Below are 8,149 nucleotides of genomic sequence, written 5' to 3'. Positions count from 1 at the left end.
AGCCTAGAAATCGTGTGTGACTACAGAGTGTTTGAATGATGGGCTTAGGTCCAGGTGACTTCAATTATGTTTGTTGGCTGAGGAGAATTTAAAAATGGAAGAAGATTACACAGGAGCCGTGTGTGAGCTACACACTGAGAATGCTGGTACTGATGTTGACATACGTAAGTAATTAGGGATGACAACTGACCACAACAGGATATTTAACTGATGTAACTTGAGGAAAACTCACAGGCCAAAACTGCTTCAAACAATAGCAAGGACAGTTTGTGAATGGATGTGCATGCCAGACTCATGACTAGTGTAAGTATGTGAACCAGCTACAAAGCAAACTGTGGACACATATACACATATTGTTTCGTAAAGGGAATTGTTGTTTAGGCTGCCAGCCTCACTGTGTTTTACTGTCTCATTAATGTTTCAGTGTTGCTATGTTGTTTGAAGACAAGAAAATCTGAATGATTCTGGTACTGAGTGAAGTCTGTGGCTTCAGTATTTAAGCCCCTAGAAGGTGTGAAAACCACACTGGGACAAAGCACCAGCATGTGCCAGATGCAGCTGGTCTACCAGCCGGCTATAAAACTCCTCATGGTCTTGTGTTGATTTGTCTTTTTGCTTCCTAGCTGTTTGGGAGTTCTGAGGTCTGGAGCGGTGCTGACTCCAAGTTTGGAGACTTCACACTGATGGAGTCCGCTGTTCTGGTGGAGAACTGCTGCTCCCAAATAGATTGCTCAGGCATCTTAAGTTTGATCAGCCCTGATTCTTTGGTCAGCAGTGATTGCAATGAGGTATCAGAGGGGGGAAAAGGCTGAAGTGAGCAAGGGCTCTTGTACAGTCCATTTTGAGTAATGATTTGTGTCTGATCATTGTCTGGTTTCTCAGACCACTGTCCATGGCTGTACATACAGTTTGGCAGGGTAGGACATGGTAGAACTGTCCTGGATTAGAAGCGAGGTAGTCAGCAAATGAGTCACTATTTTGAGGACAGAGGAATAAGGACTATTCAAGCAGAAGGTGAATTTCTTACACTTCTAGGACCGCTTCCCTGAAGCTCTCCAGATCTTTTACTACAGCTCAAAACACTCAAGTAGTTTTGGCCTTCTGCTAAATAAAATTGTCCTTAAAAATAGCTCCAGTTGTTCTTCTCGACTTTCTTCTGGACAGGCTTCCTCACAATTATGCACTATAGTCTCCAGCCTGTTAGCTTCCTGCAACTGCGTTCCCTCAATCATGGAACTATGTGCTATTAAAAGGTCTTTTAGTGCAGAACTTCTAATCATGTTAGAACTTCTCCATACATATATAGAGAGGGTGCAACTCATATGGTGAGAGGGGACTTAGGCAGAAACACTAGTTTGTCTGTGCAAGACAGCTATGACAGCAGTGCAAGAGAGTAATTTCTTCAACATTTTTCTGATGTTAAGCATTCAGGGCATCGTGCCTCTTTGCTGCTTCCTGGGGGAAATAAAATCCAGGATCCCAGCATAGCTCCAGCTGATAACACGACAATGCAGCATAGCACATAGACGAGGTAATGAGTTTGCTAGTTAGATGCTCTGTCTCCTGGAAGTGAACCAGGCCCTGCTGCACAGCAGCATTTTTTCAGAGAGGTGACATCAGGCCTCCAAGGTCTCAAGAGACCAGGGCGCATCCACATGAGCAAGCTGGTGAATCAGGAAGAGCTGCGGTACAGGAAGGCACCTGCTAATGTATTATGAACCAAAGCAGACCCACACAAACATAACTGCTGCACATTTGTTTGAGGTTAAATTACTGTCAGAGCAGCTTAGTCATTTACCTGTTGCATCACTGTAATAAATTACACATTGAAGACACAGATCCTTCTACATTCCTTGCTTCATACTAGACAAAACTGCCTGTGTGTACAAGCTCTAAAAGGGATGTTTTCTAGAGAAGTGCCTTGTCAGCACTGAATATGAACATGATAGAATAATTGAAATGGCCCGGAAACGCCTGGCAGGAGTCTCCACACAATCTCTGAGCCACAGAACCCTTGCAAGTTTTAAATGTTGCAGACTTCTTCAATAATCAAAGAGAATGAGGTCTTACAGAGAGAAGTAATCCCATCCCTTCCCTTCCCTTCCCTTTTCTTTTTCTCCTCTCCTCTCGCAATATTATGGGAAAAATGGCAGAAACTCTTCCTCCCTTCTCAAGCGGTGTCTTCGGCAGCAGGTGGTGCTAGGCACTCACTGAATCGCCGGTCAGCGCTCGCTCCTGGGGACGTCCCATTGAGAGGGAACTGCAGGAGCGGTGGAAACAGCAATTAGTCTCGCCTGCACCTTCTGTTAGATGATTTGAAAGCGCTTCGGGATTCTACACACATAGTTTTTTGCCGAGTTCCTCCATGCTGTGCATTATACAGCTAAATAAATATTATTGCATTTTGTCACTGAAGAAACCCATGCAAATCAGATCCCTACTTCATGATTACTTGTATTCTGAGTGGTTAGCATCCAAATTTACTGATTACTGATTGCAGGATAATACTTAATTGTGCAATTGTTGCAGCTTCCGAGACAGGGCAAAATTCAGTGCGCAGGGGTAAGGCCATGCTCTTTAAGGACACTAAAAGAATCTTGCAGTAGCAAAAAAGCTAAACCAGATATGTTTAGAGAGGCAAGAAACAAAATTATTATTTCTCTGCACCTTAGTGGATCTTGTTTTGTTCCTGCCTCCCTCCTTGCTGTCAGTGAAAATGTTATGTTACACTTCAAAGGAATTCAATTGCTGGGGCCTTGGAAAAGTTTTGATCTCTTTCGCCGAATGATTTTACTCTGTACTTACTCCCTACTTACAGGTAGAACTCCAGTTCAGACAAACTTTGAGAATCTTAAGGATCTGACTACCAGAAAACTTCAATGATGAGAAGCATGCGGGGGTAAAATAGCCCTGTGCACCGGCACAGGCTGGTAACTTTGGTGCAGCACTGGAACAAGCCATCTGGAGAGGCCATAGTGTTTGATCCACAGGGGCTTCTGAGCTTGGCCAGGTAAAGCTGTGGCTGACCTCATCTGGTGCTGGTGTTAGTCCATTCTGCGCAGAAGTCGTCCTTTCCTGCCAATGTTCTTTGATCAATGCTGCTGCAGCTTAGTGCCAGCTGGAGTAGATCTGTATTATACACTACAGTTAATTTAAGTATATGCACTGATTAAGGAGGTAAATGTGTGTGACATCAAAGTTATTAGGCACAGTGTTGATACCTGTGAATGTAACAAATGTAACGTGTAGCAGATGTAGATAAAAGTTATCACTTCAGCTCGTCAGGATCTTTGGGGGAGAGATCCCCCATGTGCCCAGCGCCGTAATAAAGAATACCTGCTTCACAGCCTTCTGACTATTGAGTCTTCAGCTCGGGCTTTTCATGGCCTCAGTACCATAATGATATCGTCTTCTGCCCTTCTTTGATTCCCTTAACTGCACCCTTCAGCTGCTCTATGTCACCTGGCCATGCTGTGCCTCTCCTTGCTGCAGCTGGAGAGAGAAAACCTGCAGCTTCATTGTGACTGTGGCTTGGTGTGCTGGGGTAGGTAGGGTGCGGGAAAAGCTGACCCAGACACGGAGCAGAGCTACTGCTGCATTTATGTGGTCCTGGAAGGGGAGTAAGTCTTGTAGGGAGAGCAGAAGAGAAGAAAAATGGGGCATGTGTCACTCAGTCCTCCAGGTTTTCCATTGAGGTGAAGTTCCATGAGTGAAGTTCTGGCTCAAGAGCAGTCAGATCACCTAGCCAGAAACGGCTGAGCAGAAGGTGAAAGGCAGAGATTCTCTGAAAACGTTTGGGAAGCTTGCGTTACGATATTTGTTTGGTATTTGTATGTCCAAAAGCTCCTTCACTAATGTGTTCTAGTGCACTACCAAACTTGATCTGGTGCATTGTTCACTGCTGGCAAATTATTACTGATTTTCCATTACTTTAAAATGGGACTGTGATCCCAAAAAGCAGCAAGCTGCATGCAGGGTAGTCTATTAAGAAGAAAATAATTTAAAAACTTTTTTTGCAATGTCAAGTACAGAGTCCTTAACAGTGGATGGAGTGGATGAGGGATATGGAGGAAGGAAGTATGAATTAGCCTCCTTAGGCTCATTTCATTTTTATCACAAACTTTGATTACAGAAGAGGCATGCTTTATGGAGCAGTAAAGAAGCCAGTGGATACAAACTCTTCCACTGGTCCTTATAAAATGAAACAAGAACATGTGTTAGGATTACAGCATGTATTCAAACAGGACCCAGAGTACGTACAAGGCAGGCACATTTGCTAGTCCAGAAAAATCAAAGATAGACGGATATCCTTTTCTCCTTGGATTTCATGAGAACTGCAAAAGGAATACCCTGTGTTTGAGACAATAATATAGGTAACAGTATATTGAAAAATCCCCAGAGGAGCAAACTTTGAGAGTACTGTTTTGTTTTTAACAATACTTTTCTTTCCCTTGGACAACAGAGTGTTGTAGTGGGACCTTGCAGATGCTTTCAATAAAAACAGATAGTGGGACACAGGTGAATGCATTACTCTAAAGACTGAGGATGAAGCCAGTTCTATCTGCCATATAATCTGCAGCTGTTCTGATTTAGCCTGGGACTGTTCCATCTCTATGACTTGGTTAGCATGGTTTTGGCTAGCTTGTTGTATTTGGAGAGCTGTGTTTCCTTTGCAAAGTACTTGGAGACCTCCTAACATAAGCACTACTATTAGTGTTCGTAGTGCTTATATTCTTAGCTTTGGAAAAAAAATCCATTTTGAACATAAGGGTGTAAGTCTTGTGATGTTTGTAACAAGCTGCTTGTTTTGAATTCTCTTACTATTTACGTGTTTATATTGCTGTAGTCAGTCAACTTTCATTTCATTCTGTTAGATATGCTATAGACATTCTAAGTGACAGATTTGATCCCTAGAGGTGTCAGGATATTTAGCAGTCCAGAGAAGCCAAGTTGTTTTTGCTTTCAATAGCAGGAGTCGTGCAGAGCCTCAAGATTAATTTAGCCAGTGCTTCTTTGTGGGATCCAAAAAGGAACAATTCACTTGTGCTTCCAACACAGAAACATTGCAGAGAAGGTACAGGATATTTTTCTTCCAGCGCTGCACAAGTGCCTTGTCTCTCTCTGCTTAGTGGTGTTTGTACACAGGATATTTCTGCATGCCCTGTCCTCATTGAGCAATCCATTGTGCGAGCAGAATCAGACGTGCTCTCTACCCAGATTGCTTTCCATTTGCTATACAAGAACAAAGAGTTTGAAAGAGAAGGGGGAGGGAACGCATTAGTGATTAGGCTGATACGCACAGTGAGATATATTAATTACCTCTTCAGTCTTATCGCGGCTATCTCAATCATTATACACAAATGTATAACTTTTGAGAGGGGATGTGAGAAGTCTCCTGGCTTTGGCCCCAGACCACACTGCAAAGCTGTTCAGCTGGCTATTCACTTCCACCACCGAGAGGTCTTGTGTTTACCAAGGATAATCTCCTGTGCTGTGCTACTCAGTCTGTAATTCTAGATGTCCTGGTCTTGTAGTTGGTGGTACACTAAACCACCAAGTTTTCTGAATGGTTTAAGGGGCCTGCTGAAATGCTAATCAACAAGGCGGTCTCTGGAGCTATCTTTAGACAAGAGGGCTAATGGTTGCAGCAGGACAGGCCTTAACCCAAGAAGTAGGGTATGTTATTGATGATCATCCTAACTTGATTTCTAAGGAACTATGGAGTGATGGTGCAGTAACCATTGGATTTTTCGGGGACAGGATGATAAATATTTTCCCATTTTTTGAGTCCTGTCTAAGCCTTGGGTCATGTCTCTAGTCCATGCTGCGTTTCAGGTACATATAAGCTGTGGGGTCATGGTATTTATAGGACTGAAATTAATTTTACCATCATAGCCATTATGTATCTTAAACAATTTGGAAATGTTTTCTATGTTTTTAGTGGATATAGTGTAAACATATTTTAAATGCTGGTGTTTAGTAAATCTGAAGAGATGTAGTCAAAATAATCATTTAACCGGGAAGTCAACCTCAGAATCAAAGACTAGCCTCCAGGTTTCTCTGAAACACTATTAGGACTGCCTCCCTTTACCTGACCATTGAGATGTTTGGGTTTTGGGGTTTTTTTTTGTTTGTTTTTTTAAATGGCGGTGCTCCTGCTTGGGATTACTAAAAAGGAAGGTATGTTGTGAGAAGTGGTATGTAATTTGAAACAGAACCCACAATGAATTGAGGAGAGGAACTTTTCGGTTTTCAGTGCCAGTGTAGGAAATGTTACAGGACTGAAAAGAGCCCAGGGTTAACTCTGCTTCTTAGGATCAGAAGTTATGAGATCACGTTATGATGAGATTTTGAATGGGATTGTAAAGTAAATTTACTATGGTCATTCTAAGGTTTTTTTCAGAGATAAAATCATAAATGTCACTCTGATATGCCAAATATTCTAAAAATTATTGTGTTTTCATTTGGTAATCTTCACATCTCTATATAGCTTGTACTTCACTAAACCAAATTCTGCATTTAATGAAATGTACTTTAATTACAAGGAAAACTAGTGGCTACTGTCCAATCCATATGTTATTGGCTACTTTCTAGTGGCATTCTTACAGTTGCTTCATTTCTACTTTACTGTGCTCAAACTAAACCTTCTGACATCCTGGTGAAACATCATTTTTATGACATAGTGTCTGCTGCCTTTCCTATCCTTTATGCGCTCACCTACATGCCTTTTCATTCCCTCCTCTACCTCATAGTTCTACTATTGCACTAGAAAACTTGCTTTTGTGGGGGACCCAAACAAGCTTTTTAGATGTCATATGGCTCCTTGAGAACTCTCATTTCAAATTATGCTTGAAAACACATTTCTATTCCTTACAGAGAAGAAAAACAAGAAAAATCCCACACCCCAATTCCAAATTGGAGGAATTAAGATATATTAGTTTTCAATGTCTTCAGAATTTTTATCTAACTGCTTGATATGTTTTTTGGATATGGTTACAGTTACAGCAACTTTTGTACTAATGGTTTCCATTTCATTTCCATTCATCGCTTGCTCTGTTTTTTGTAAATATTACCTGCGATTATGTGCCATTTAGTGCTGGAAGAGTAAGTAAGTGCATATTTAAAATGCAGTCAACTGAAATTTTAGTCTGAAATTTAATTTTTAATCATCTCTTTAAACATGATAGCACTGATGAATCAGTCACATGACTTGCCATTAACTGTATCACAAACATTTCCTGTGGCTTAACTCACTATCCCTGTCCCTTGCCCTCTTGAAATAAATGGACTTCCAGCAACAGTTTTGACAATACTCTTGTCTACAAGTAATAAAACATCTGGAAATTAGGCTAGATGGATAAAACAGTTCCATGTAATAATACGTATCTGGCATTCATACAGCCTCTGTATAATGTATGTTTTTTATGGACCAGATGTGGTATTTATGTGTTATGAGGAACAGAGGCATGTTCAGTCATGCTTTTTATTGCATTTAAATGCAAGGTATATTTTAATAACTCTCAAAGGGAATTGTCTCCTATTGATTAGAAACTGTCAGTGTGTTAGACATAAACCTGAAAAAGCAAATGAATCTGTCACAAAACTGTATATGTAATTTAAGTTGACATTAAGCTGTATACTCATTGTGAGCTGGCTTCAAAAAAAAAGAAAAAGAAAAAGGCAACTAATAAATTTCTACTTATTCCTCCAGTGAATTTGATCTATGAATCCTTTGATGTAAGAGTTGTTTATTTCTTCTCTAGGACTGTGTTCTGTTACATTTACAGGTCTATGAAATAATTATTCTTTTACGTTTATTTTCAGCCTTTCACATTTTCCCATTAAGACAACAGCTTTGCATAAAAGCCAGCTGCACAGTCTCCATTTTTATAGTCTTGTACAGCATTCTCAGGTACGGTGAACTGAACATCTACTGGGTGGAAAAGGGATTTCACTGAACCCTGTCCACCTTGCTTTTCTCATTGTTACTTTCCAAACAGCCCTGAAAAGCACATAACCGAGCTGTTCTCTCCTCTACACCTTTTCTTTGTCTAAGGTTTTTACTGTTTTCAGCCTAAATCTTCACTGCTTTTTCAACACTGGTACCCATGACTTACTTTCATTTCCCATTCCCATTTCTATTGAGTGC

This window comes from Opisthocomus hoazin, chromosome Z, assembly GCF_030867145.1.
Source record: "Opisthocomus hoazin isolate bOpiHoa1 chromosome Z, bOpiHoa1.hap1, whole genome shotgun sequence".
Taxonomy (NCBI): domain Eukaryota; kingdom Metazoa; phylum Chordata; class Aves; order Opisthocomiformes; family Opisthocomidae; genus Opisthocomus; species Opisthocomus hoazin.
This window is presented reverse-complemented; position numbering follows the sequence as displayed.